This window comes from Mandrillus leucophaeus, unplaced genomic scaffold (assembly GCF_000951045.1).
Source record: "Mandrillus leucophaeus isolate KB7577 unplaced genomic scaffold, Mleu.le_1.0 Scaffold66, whole genome shotgun sequence".
Lineage (NCBI taxonomy): Eukaryota > Metazoa > Chordata > Mammalia > Primates > Cercopithecidae > Mandrillus > Mandrillus leucophaeus.
The window spans coordinates 4,628,439-4,640,969 of record NW_012107141.1 but is presented as its reverse complement, the minus strand read 5'-3'; the positions used below and the strand labels follow the sequence as shown (position 1 = coordinate 4,640,969).

General features: G+C 43.8%; 1 protein-coding gene across 1 annotated transcript in view; it reads left to right on the top strand.

Moving 5' to 3' along the window:
• Positions 1-4,934: 4,934 nt before the first annotated feature.
• The window catches only part of AMBRA1 (autophagy/beclin-1 regulator 1), a 197,754-nt gene continuing 190,157 nt past the window's right edge, over positions 4,935-12,531 (top strand). The window contains exon 1 of the mRNA XM_012001381.1: positions 4,935-5,180. The gene's annotated coding sequence lies outside the window, so the exon portion shown is untranslated. The remainder of the gene's footprint in view (positions 5,181-12,531) is intronic.

Below are 12,531 nucleotides of genomic sequence, written 5' to 3'. Positions count from 1 at the left end.
ACCTCGCCCGGCTAGTTTTTTGTATTTTTTTAGTAGAAATGGGGTTTCACCGTGTTAGCCAGGATGGTCTCAATCTCCTGACCTCGTGATCCACCCGTCTTGGCCTCCCAAAGTGCTGGGATTACAGGCTTGAGCCACCGCGCCCAGCCCTGAATTTTTTTTAAATTAACTTTTGTAGAGACAGGATCTCACTCTGTCACCCAGGCTGGAGTGCAGTGGTGTGATTGTAGCTTATTGGAGCCTTGAACTCTTGGTCTCAAGTGATCCTCCCACCTCAGCCTTCCAAGTAGCTAGGACTAGAAGTGTGCACTACCTTGCCTGGCTAATTTTTTTTGGGGGGGTACAGACAGGGTCTGACTATGTTGCTCAGGCTGCTCTTAAATTCCTGGCCTCAAGCAATCCTCCTGCCTTGGCCTCTTGAAATGCTCTGAGATTATAGGGATCATAGGCATAAAGTATAGTGCCCAGCCTAAACTTTTTTTTGTAAACATGACTACAGACTGGGCATGGTGACTCACGCCTGTAATCCCAGCACTTTGGGAGGCCGAGGCGGGCGGATCACAAGGTCAGGAGATCAAGACCGTCCTGGCCAATATGGTGAAACCTGTCTCTACTAAAAATACAAAAATTAGCTGGGCGTGGTGGCGGGCACCTGTCATCCCAGTACTAGGGAGGCTGAGGCAGGAGAATCGCTTAAACCTGGTAGGAAGAGATTGCAGTGAGCTGAGATCGTGCCATTGCAACTCCAGCAACAAGAGCAAAACTCCAAAAAATAAAAAGAAAAAAAAATGACTACAAATGAAGGCCTCTTGTGATTGTAAAGTAGAAGAAATTAGATCTCTGGATACTGAACAGGAGAAAGGAGATTAGACTTTGAAATCATAAATTAGCAAATTTCAAAAAGGGGCCTCCCTGTTTGCCCAGCAAAATGTTAAGGATCTGTTATTCTGTTGACATGTTGACTTTCTCTAATCTTTATGCTGTCTTTTATAGATGGGCTGACTTATTTGTCATTCTAGAGCCTTAAAATATTCATACATTTTGATCTATTGATAAATTTCATCACCGGAGATTTATCTTATGGAAATAATTCCAAAGAAGGGAGAGCCTTCTATCATTCTACAGCTAGCAGTTCCCTGCTGTTCTGGGGTCTCTCTCCTTCCCTACGCTGCTCCTACATAACTATACTACTTCTATCTTTACCATTCCATCATCAAATGTATACATTACCCCACAGCACAAAAAGAACAGGCTAGAAAAGAACAGAACAGAATTGCAATGGTAGAATTGACAACTGACTTAGCATTTCGGCTGTTCAAGGCCTGACTGGTCTTCCTGCACTTCCTAATAAGGTGACTCACAGTACTATTACAGAACTATCTCACACTAGGTTCAAGCCTGATATCTACCACCAAGTGTGTGGTAGAGGCATGTTTCTCAGAACCCAGAGCCAAGATAAGGAACAGTCTCCAATTCCCTCTTTTCTCCCCTCCTTCCTTCACCCTTCATTCCAGGCAAGTCTCCTAAGCAAGTGTGCCCCATCCTCATCCTTTTTTTTTTTTTTTTTTTTGAGGCAGGGTTTCACTGTCTCTGTTGCCCAGACTGGAGTACAGTGGTGTGATCATGACACACTGCAGACTCGACCTCCTGGGCTCAAGTGATCCTCCTGCCCCAGCCTCCTGAGCATCTGGGACTGCCAGTGTATGCCACCACTCGCTGCTAATTTAAAAAAAAAAAAAAAAATTGTTTTTTAGAGACACAGTCTCACTATGTTGCCCAGGCTGATCTCAAACTCCTAGACTTAACCTATCCTCCCACCTTGGACTTCCAAAGTGCTGAGAGTACAGATGTGAGCTGCCACACCTGGCCTCTTGTTGGTTTAGTCTTTCCAAAGTTTTTTCCATGTGATTGACAGGGGCAAGGTCCATGCTTAAAAGTGAATTGTCCCAGATTGCCCATGGCTGTCACAGTTTTAACACTCAAAGTCCCATGTTCTGGGAAACCCCTCAGTCCTGGGCAAAGCTAAGACTGGTTATCCTACTTCAGGGAAGCACCGTCCTACCTCCGGGGAGTGGATCCATGAGGAGGGTCCTGCCAGAATTCAGTGATCAACAGTCAACACCGTAAGTTCTTGAGTCTTAACACCAATACGAGGAACATCAGGGGTACAGCCCAGGATGATCTTCACTTCTGCTGGCCTTGTTTCATTTTTACAGTTTTTCCTCTAGTGTGAGGAGATTCCTGCAAGGTTGATGGTTTCAACTCCTGATCCCTTGTGATCCATCTTCAATCCAAATAAATATTTCCATAAGAACATGCAGTAGTTTGCTGTCAAACTGAAGCTTAAATCCATATATATATATACACACACACACACATATTTAAAAAGAACAGTTCTCTGAAGGAAATTTATCTGTAGAGGTGCAACTCTGCCCATAGAATAAGCCACGCTTTCCATGGTCTCACAAAGCAGTCTAGACTCAGCTTTGCAAATATCGCCATTTTCAGATGATTTTAGATAAATCTTTGCCGAACTTTCAGGTGTTTTACTCAAAAGTCTCCAGCTTTTGAAAAACGGAAAATGTCTTAGAGCAGTGAAATTAGTTTCTTTAGGTTTTTTCACTGCAATCAAGGTTTCAAAACAATGTAGTTGGCCGGGCAGGATGGCTCAAGCCTGTAATCCCAGCACTTTGGGAGATCGAGGCGGGCGGATAACGAGGTCAGGAGATCTAAACCATCCTGGCTAACACGGTGAAACTAGTCTCTATTAAAAATGCAAAAAAATTAGCCGGGCGTGGTGGCGGTTGCCTGTAGTCCCAGCTACTCGGGAGGCTGAGGCAGGAGAACGGCGTGAACCCGGGAGGCGGAGCTTGCAGTGAGCTGAGATCCGGCCACTGCACTCCAGCCTGAGCGACAGAGCGAGACTCTGTCTCAAAAAAACAAAAACAAAAACAAAACAAAAAAACAAATGTAGTTATCTGAGTCAAATTTGAATGAGGGCTATAGCTATGCCCCACAAGCCTCTCCAAGAAGGAAGCTTCCTTTTTTTTTTTTTAAATTTTTATTTGAGACGGAGTCTCGCTCTGTCGCCAGACTGGAGTTCAGTGGCGCGATCTTGGCTCACTGCAGCCTCCGCCTGCCGGATTCGGGCAGTTCTGCCGCCTCAGCCTCCCAAGTAGCTGAGACGACGTGCGCCCACCACCACGCCCGGCTAATTTTTTGTATTTTTAGTAGAGATGGGGTTTCACCGTGTTAGCCAGGATGGTCTCAATCTCCTGACCTAATGATCTGCCCACCTCGGCCTCCCAAAGTGCTGGGATTAAAGGCATGAGCCACTGCGCCCGGCCTGGCCAGTATTTTCAAAGACTTAGAGGAGATTTTTGTAAAGTGGCAATACATTATTTTAAAAAGGCTCATACTGTAAGGATGTGCTCTTTGATTTTAAAGTCTTTAAAGGCTGGAACTTTTTTTTTTTTTTTTTTTTTTTTTTGAGACGGAGTCTTGCTCTGTCACCCAGGCTGGAGTGCAGTGGCACGATCTCTGTTGACTGCAACATCCGCCTCCCGGGTTCAAGCGATTCTGCTGCCCCAGCCTCCCGAATAGTTGGGATTACAGGCGCCCACCACCACGCCCGGCTAATTTTGTATTTTTAGTAGACACGGGGTTTCACCATCTTGACCAGGCTGGTCTCAAACTCCTGACCTCGTGATCAACCTGCCTCGGCCTCCCAAAGTGCTGGGATTACAGGCGTGAGTCACTGTGTCCGGCCTTTAAAAACTTTTTTTAGGCAGGGTCTTGTTCTATAGATCCGGCAATGGTATGATCATGGTTCATTGCAGCCTCCACCTCCCGGGCTCAGGATATCCTTTCATCTTAGCTTCCTGAGCAGCTGGGCCTACAGGCGGGAGCCATCAGGCCCGGCTAACTTTTTGTATTTTTTTTTTTTTCGTAGAGGCTGGAGTCTCACCATGTTGCCCAGGTTGGTCTTGAACTCCTGGGCTCAAAGCAATCCACCAGCCTGGTCTCCTAAAGTGCTCGAATTATGGACGAGAGCCGCTGCGTCCGACCAAACTGGGACTATCTTGTTTCTTTTTTACACCCTTCCTAAGTAGTGGGGAAGGGTGTAAACCTCCCTAGGAGGATGTAAGGTAGACTATGATTGCTCACACTTGGTAACCATACTTGCAGTGATCTTTGTGATTTATTGAATCATACCTAGGATGTACATATTAATTCATATTTGTGCTGAGCATATTCATTTATCAACTAAGAGACTACAGGAAAAAGCCATTGTTGTAATGATGAAAATGTCAACACTTTATCAGGTTTTGAACCCAGAGAGACTTTTGCTTATTATGTAAGAAGCACACCTGTGGCTCTAGGCCTTTGGAAGAAAATAAAAGAGAAAAGCAATCCGTGTACTTTTCCCCCCCACCCCCGCCTTATGGTCAGGCTACAAAATTCTGGGTTTTCCCAGCTTCTCTTGGTCATGCTTTGTGGGGGCTACACTGGAGCTTTTACGTAGACTGTTCATTTTGTTCCTCAGCCTGAATTCTCTCTCGTTTTCTTTCTCTACGATTTTTAATTCCCCTCACTGTTCTGTTAGGAAACCAAAGGTCAAATGAGGTTAAGTAATTTGCTCAATTGGGATAAAGAGTGTTGGGAGTCCATAAAACAGTCGCGGGGCTATAGACAACAAGTGTTATTGCGCTATGATTTGATCTTCAACACATTCACGAGAAACTACAGTTCTCTAAACAACCTTAACTGCCGGCGGACCCACAGAAAATGGCAGAAGCGCAGGCTCTTTTTTACCCTGTGGCTTATGATCTGGGTTTGTTTATTTATGCCTCGGACAGGAGTCGGACTTTGAGTAGGAGTTGAGCTGCTTTTCGGCGCTCGGCTGCGGTTCCTTGAACGATTGCTTGGGCGTTCCTCCTTTGATGTCTGGGGCGTTCTTGTATTCGGTGATCTTTTGCGCCGTCTTCTTGCTTGATGTCTCCTGAGCGGCGGCGGCGCCGGGTTGAGGACTGAGTTATCCGCGAGGCCCCGCGCTCAAGCCGCCTTCTCCTGCCGGTCGGTAGAACGGACCCTTTGCTTTATTCGTGCCTCCTCCTTCTTTTTCCCTGTGGCTCAGCTTGTCCGCTGGACTGCAAACCGAGCTCCCGTCTGTCTTGCAGGTAGGCCCAGGAGGAGCCTGGGAGGCCCAGCCCGGCATCCTTCCGCCGCGGGGTTGAGAAGACCTTGGCGCCGGCGGGTGGGCAGGCGGGCCGGCCGCCGTGACACTGCCAGAGGAGGGGCTACCGGACTGCGTTGAGGGGCGCGGCCGGAGGGGCAGCCCGGAACCGAGGGAGAAGCCGGAAGGAGGGAGAGATGCTGGGGCTTCCCGGTGTGGTTCTTTTGGGAGGAGATGTTGGGTCTAGGGCACCCCCAGTGTGTGGGGAAAATGGCTTTCCAGGAACCGACAGAGCTTTGCGCACTTTGACCTTCCTTCCTTTATCCTTTCCCCCCACCCCGAAGTCTCCGGGTGTCATGCCTCAGTTGAACTGGGGACCCCTACTGAGTCCAGCGTTTGAAGGGACCTTTGAGTAGGTGGAGGCGTATGGAACAAGGTCCTCTGGCTCCTCTGAGCGAAGTGTCATGTTCTCGCCTTTTTTGGGTGGGGAAACTGAGGCTGATGTCTGGAACGTGACTTCCCCCCATATCCCCAACAGATCAGTAAATGCACTGTAAGTCACTTGTTGTCATTTACCAGTTCCCTTTCCCCCAGTTACCAGTCAAGTTATGAAAACAGTGAGTTGTTGTTTGATCGTCTGTGATCCCTCTTTTCCTAGGAATATAGACTGTTAGGAATACAAATCCTGTCACTAGAGGCTTCAGAAGTAAAGGAACCATGTGGTTTCTTGGCTGTTTAGCTTTTCAAAGTCTGTATCATTTTAGCTAGTGTAGCAATGACAGTTTCTTTTTGTTTCTTGATAACCTTGTTGCCTACTTTGTTTCCTGATAACCTTGTTGTCTACATTGTTTCCTGGTTGGTTTATCCTCCTTCTCCCCAGCCTCTTTGGAAGTCTTAACAACTATGGTGTTTGTGGTTAGTCTAGTAGAGGATGGTCAAGACTTTGAAGGCAAACGCTTGTCCTGTATGAGGGTCTGCTTTCTGGGGAGTATCCAAAGGAAAACCAAGGAGTCTCTCTCTCTCTCTCTCTCTTTTTTTTTTTTTTTTTTTAAGACAGTCTCGCTCTGTCGCCCAAACTGGAGTGCAGTGGCGCAATCTTGGCTTACTGCAACCTCTGCCTCCCGGGTTCAAGCGATTCCCCTGCCTCTGTCTCCTGACTAGCTGGAACTACAGGCGTGCGCCACCACACTCGGCTAATTTTTGTATTTGTACTAAAGTGGGGTTTCATCACGTTGGCCAGGCTGGTCTTGAACTCCTGGCCTCAAGTGATTCGCTCACCTCGGCCTCTCAAAGTGCTGGAATTACAGGCATGAGCCACCGCGCCCGCCCAGTTTTGTTATATTTGATTACTAGTTTGGTCACTGCACATACAAAAGCTAAAAAAGGCTGTATGTAGAAATCATTCAAATATTGAGATATTTAAATGAAACTCCTTTGTGGTTCTCTTTTCCTTCCCAACTTGGAAAGGTTGGGGACTAAGTCTCTCATTTTCATCGGATTCAGTGTCATGATCCTAATTTGTGTCACTTCTTTGTTGGGGAAAAAAAAATATCAGCCTGCCGGGTGCAGTGGCTCACACCTGTAATCCCAGCATTTTGGGAGGGCAAGGCGGGTGGATCACCTGAGGTTGGGAGTTCGAGACCAGCCTGACCAATGTGGAGAAACCTAAAAATACAAAATTAGCCGGGCGTGGTGGTGCATGCCTGTAATCCCAGCTACTCGGGAGGGTAAGGCAGGAAAATCACTTGAATCCAGGAGGCAGAAGTTGCCATGAGCAAGATCACATCATTGCACTCCAGCCTGGGCAACAAGAGCCAAACTCTGTATCCAAAAAAAAAAAAAAAAAAAAAAAAATCAGTCTTGAGGTCATTCTGGGTTGGATAAGTTTCCAAAGTATGTAGAATCAGTAGGAGGGTGTTTTTTGTTTGTTTGTTTGTTTGTTTTGAGACAGAGTCTTGCTTTGCCCCCGGGGCTGGAGTGCAGTGGTGCTATCTCAGCTCACTAGACCTCCTCCGCCTCCCAGGTTCAAGCAGTTCTCTGCCTCAGCATCCTGAGTAGCTGAGATTACAGGCACCACCACCACACCTGGCTAATTTTTTGTATTTTTAGTAGAGATGGGGTTTCACCATCTTGGCCAGGCTGGTCTTGAACCCCTGACCTCGTGATCCACCTGCTTTGGCCTCCCAAAGTGCTGGGATTACAGGCATGAGCCACCGCGCCCGGCCAAGAGAGTGGTTTTAAGGGTATAGAGATTCAGTTCCTAGTCCTTGAGTGGAGACTGTACAAGGCTACATTCTCCCACTATTTTAGTATTCTTGTATAAGTTTTGGAAAGATTACTGTTCCTTTAATTTTTTGTGTGAGGTCAGCAAGATTTAAATGAATGGCCCTTAATCATGAGCAATTTCCTAGTTACACGACCTCAGTGCTCCCAGAAAGGGATTAATGAAGAGCCACCAGACTATCTTTATGGAGAATCTAGATTGGGGAGTTAAGCTAAGAATGTGCATTTTTGAAAAAGTTTTTATGGTAGAAGAGAATGTATATCAGATAAAAGAATGTAGAGAAGAAAGCAACATTGTCCACTGGGAATTGATAAGTTCTGTGTAGAATTTAGAGTTATAAAGAATATCTCATTGACTCCTAATGAATGCTAAATAACAAATGGAAATTGCTGTGAGTGTCTTGAAGCAATCTTAGGAATATTTTATTATGTTTCTGCAGGAAATAATTGGCAGAGGCTTAAGGTGAATTGAGGCCAAGAAATTTGGTGGTGTTGATGGGAGGTTACAGGGATAGAGCTTATCAACTTAATCAACTTATCCCATGCTTTGTGATAGAAGTTCACTCAACTTTTTTTCTTTTTCTTTTTTCTTTTTTCTTTTTTTTTTGAGATGGAGTCTTGCTCTGTCGCCCAGGTTGGAGTGCAGTGGAACTCACTGCAACCTCCACTTCCCGGATTCAAGCAATTCTCCTGCCTCAGCCTCCCGTGTAGCTGGGATTACAGGCGCAGGCCACGATGCCCGGCTAATTTTTTGTGTTTTCACTCAGCTTTTAACTTACTTGGTTAAATCTTGCATTGTTCTGTTAATGTTAGATTGGGTTCTCTTTTGACATTTCCTTTAAAAACTGAACAGGTTCAGAATGTAAATGAATTCTGTCTTTTAGTAAAAAAGTTCTTGGAGATGATTGAAGATTTGAACTTCTAGAACTTGACCTGGAACAGAGTTATGTACATCGCTTGAAAAATATTAGTTATGTATGTCGTTAAAAAACAATTATTTTTATTAATAAAGTAGTAATTTACTTTTTTTTTTTTTTTTTTTTTCACCTTCCCACTGTTGAGTATGATGTTAATTGTGGGCCTATCATATACAACCTTTTTTTTTTTTTTTTTGAGAGATGAGGTCTCCCTATGTTGCTCAGGCTGGACTCAAACTCCTGGGCTCAAGTAGCCCTCCCCAATAGCTGGAACTACAGGTGCATGCACCTGGCTTACATTTTTTTAAATTTATTTTTTTGAGACGGAGTCTTGCTCTGTCACCAGGCTGGAGGCAGTGGCGCAATCTCGGCTCACTGCAACCTCTGCCTCCTGGGTTCAAGAGATTCCTGTGCCTCAGCCTCCCGAGTAGCTGGGACTACAGGTGTGCACCACCATGCCCAGCTAATTTTTTGTATTTTAGTAGAAATGGGGTTTCACCATGTTGGCCAGGATGGTCGCGATCTCCTGACCTTGTGATCCGCCCACCTTGGCCTCTGAAACTGCTCAGATTAGAGGCGTGAGCCACCGTGCCTGGCCATATATTTTTATACTGTATAATTTTCACAATATTTTCAATATGTGTTAGGATACTTATAAAACTTTTGTTTTGATCATGTAACTTTAGGGTGCTTGTTAATATCGAATCCAAACATTATGGTCCTCAAGCATATTGGTGAATGTTGTCTGTTTAAGTTGACAGTTTCTCTCACTCTTCCAATTCATCTCACTCTTAAAGGAATAAGAGAAAATGTTTCGTTGTTAGCACAGTAAGGTGTCTTTTTCCAAGATATGCCTCAGCCTTGATAGAGTTATTTTGGAGTGGAATCCACATTTTTTTGCCCAGTGGTTTGGTTTATCCCCAAAAAACTTAAGTTCCTTTAATCACAGTCATTCTTGTTTCATTCTCCAATTGTTCCTCATAAACTCAGAGCTTTCAGTGTCTTAATTTCTGTTTGTACAGAAGTGTTCTGGTACAGCCTGTCCTGTGGTTTGGGGTCATTTATATTTTATCTTTTCTAGCTCCCCCAGGTTAATATGATCAATTTTTTTTTTTGTTTTTGCACAGCTAAAATTAGTTACTGATGGATAAAAATTTTGTGATTATTTATTGTCAGAATGTATTTATGTGTCCAGTACTATGTGGCAGCCTGCCAATGTAATGTAAGGAGAAAATAGATTAAGTAATTAGGAGATCTGGGTTTAAGCCCTAGGTTTACTACTGAGAAGTCTTGTATAAATTATTTAAGGAGGCTGTAGGGAAGGTTAGTGTCCTTTATTGAGCATTTACTGTGTCATGTTCTTTACATGTGTTATTTCATTTAATACTTGTAAGAGTCCTTTATAGTAGATGTTAATTTCCTTATAGAGATACTGTTTTTTCCATTTTTTTTTTTGCTGAAGCTCAGTGACAATAAATAATTTAACCAAGATCACACAGTAGGTATAGTAGAGCTGAGATTCAAATCAAAGGCTTTGAATGCTTTTCTGAGTCTGTATTTAAAGAATGGAAAAGTAAAACATCCATCATAATCCTTTTTTTTTTTTTTTTGAGATGGAGTTTCACTCTTGTTGCCCGGTCTGGTGTGCAATGGTGCAGTCTCGGCTCACTGCATCCTCCGTCTCCTGGGTTCAAGCGATTCTCCTGCCTCAGCCTCCCTAGTAGCTCGGACTACAGGCATGTGCCCGGCTAATTTTTGTATTTTTTTTTTTTAGTAGAGATAGGTTTTCACCACGTTAATCAGGCTGGTTTCAAACTCCTGACCTCAGGTGATCCACCTGCCTTGGCCTCCCTAAGTGCTGGGAATACAGGTGTGAGCCACCGTGCCGGCCTATCATAATACTTACGTTGATTACGTTGAGAAAAAGTATGTGAAAATGCTTTAAAAGGATAAAGTACTCTTCAAGTGTTAACTTCTATGCTGTTTTACAACAACAATGAACAGATGTTATTTAAGTTCTTGGGCAACTTGCTACTTTTTTTTTTTTTTTTTTTTTTTTTCGAGATGGAGTCTCGCTCTGTCACCCAGCCTCCTGGAGTGCAGCAGCGCTATCTCGGCTCGTTGCTACCTCAGCCTCCCAGGTTCAAGTGATTCTCCCTCCTCAGCTTCCTGAGTAGCTGGGATTGCAGACACGTGCCACCACGCCCAGCTAATTTTGCATTTTTGGTAGAGACCTGGTTTCACCATGTTGGCCAGGCTGGTCTTGAACCCCTGACCTCAAGTGATCCACCCAACTTGGCCTCTCAATGTGCTATGATTACATGCATGAGCCACAGCACCCGGCCTCCTTCCTTTTCTAACTTATTTTCTGTCTCTTCCTCTGTTCTTAGGGTTAATAATCTTCACTTCTCTACCCAAATTTTTTTTCTTTCTTCATTGTGTGTTGTTTTGGTACTGTGTTTATTTCTTTTTTTATTTTATTTTATTTTATTTTTTTTTGAGACGGAGTCTCGGTGTGTCATCCAGGCTGGGTACTGTTTATTTCTGAGGTCAGAAATATTCCCATCAGACCTTGTGGAGCTATTTCTTGATTGTGACTGTGTGTATCAACCCTTACCTTTGCAGATGTTTGTTCATCTAGCAAATATTTATTGAAGACTCATTAGATGTTGGGATACAATGGTAGACATAGGTGTTCTTATCCTTATGGAGTTTATTCCAGTGGAAAACATAGGTATTTGGTAAATGTTGAAATTTAGACTGAAACAAGTATTCTGAAGGAAATAAACAAGGGCTGACGGGGGAAGAAGAAGTGAGGTGGGCCCTGGGTATTTACAGGGATTGGAGCCTTCAGTCATAGCATCCTTAATCCCCTTGAAAAGTTGGAATCATAAATCATGATTGTGTAAATTTAAGTTTCCCTGCTGCCATTTAAGCCGTCACTTAAGATTGCTACATGTAATATTTGTCTGGTATTTAATGTATGATAACATTGGGTTTTACATAGTCAAGGATAACTATGACTTAAATATCTAGCATGCTTGACTAATGAGTTTAATTTTTAACTTTTTTTTTTGTGGCAGGGTCTCACTCTGTGGCCCAGGCTGGAGTGCAGTGGTGTAATCTTGGTTCACTGCAGCCTCCACCTCCCGGGTTCAAGTGATTCTCGTGCCTCAGCCTCCCGAGTAACTGGGACTACAGGTGTGTTCCACGGTGTCCGGCTAATTTTTTTGTATTTTGAGTCGAGATGGGGTTTCACCATGTTAGCCAGGCTGGTCTCGAACTCATGTCTTCAGGTGATCTGCCCGCCTCAGCCTCCCAACGTGTTGGGATTACAGGCGTGAGCCACTGTGCCTGGCCTGAAGTTGTGTTTCTGTAAAATGAGCTGAAACAAATTTCACACTTCATGATTTCATCACTTATTTCTGCTCTCCAGAATAGATCATAGGCATATATACCTATAGTGTAATGAAGCATCTGAAATTTTGCTGAGTTGGAGAGGATTAATAAGCACATTTGACTTGCAGAGAAAATTGGAATATTTTATTCTAGGTGACCACTGAAAACAGGACAGAAAAATTTCTCTCCCCAGACTTTTGAATAGCAGCATAGTTGCACTGACTCCTGGAGTCAAGCAGCCTGGTTCAAATTTCAGCACCCCTACTTACTAGCTGTACAACTTCGGGAAGTTACTTAGTCTCTCTGTGTGCCTCTCCTCATCTGTAAAATGTTGTTACAGTTGTTGTAAGAACTAAATTAGTTAATATGTATAAAGCATTTAGAACAGTGCTAGGTGCTGTATATGCCAGTTGTTAGTAACAATGTTATTATTATAACAAAATAAAGTTTTCCAAAAGAACACATGATAGTGATTCTTAGATTGAAGTTTAGATGCTTTGGTAAAACTTTAATAGGGAAGAGGAAGTTAAAACAGCATATTTGTCCCTCTTTCCCCTCAGTACCCTTCAAATTAAAGTAAAAGGATATAGGTTCAAATCCTAGCTAGGAAAACAAAGTAAAAAGTTGAATCTTTATTTTTAATTCAAAAATTATTTTATTATTATTTTTTGAGACAATCTTGCTCTGGTGCAGTGGCACAATCTTGGCTCACTGCAAACTCTGCTTCCTGGGTTCCAGTGATCCTTGTGCCTCAGC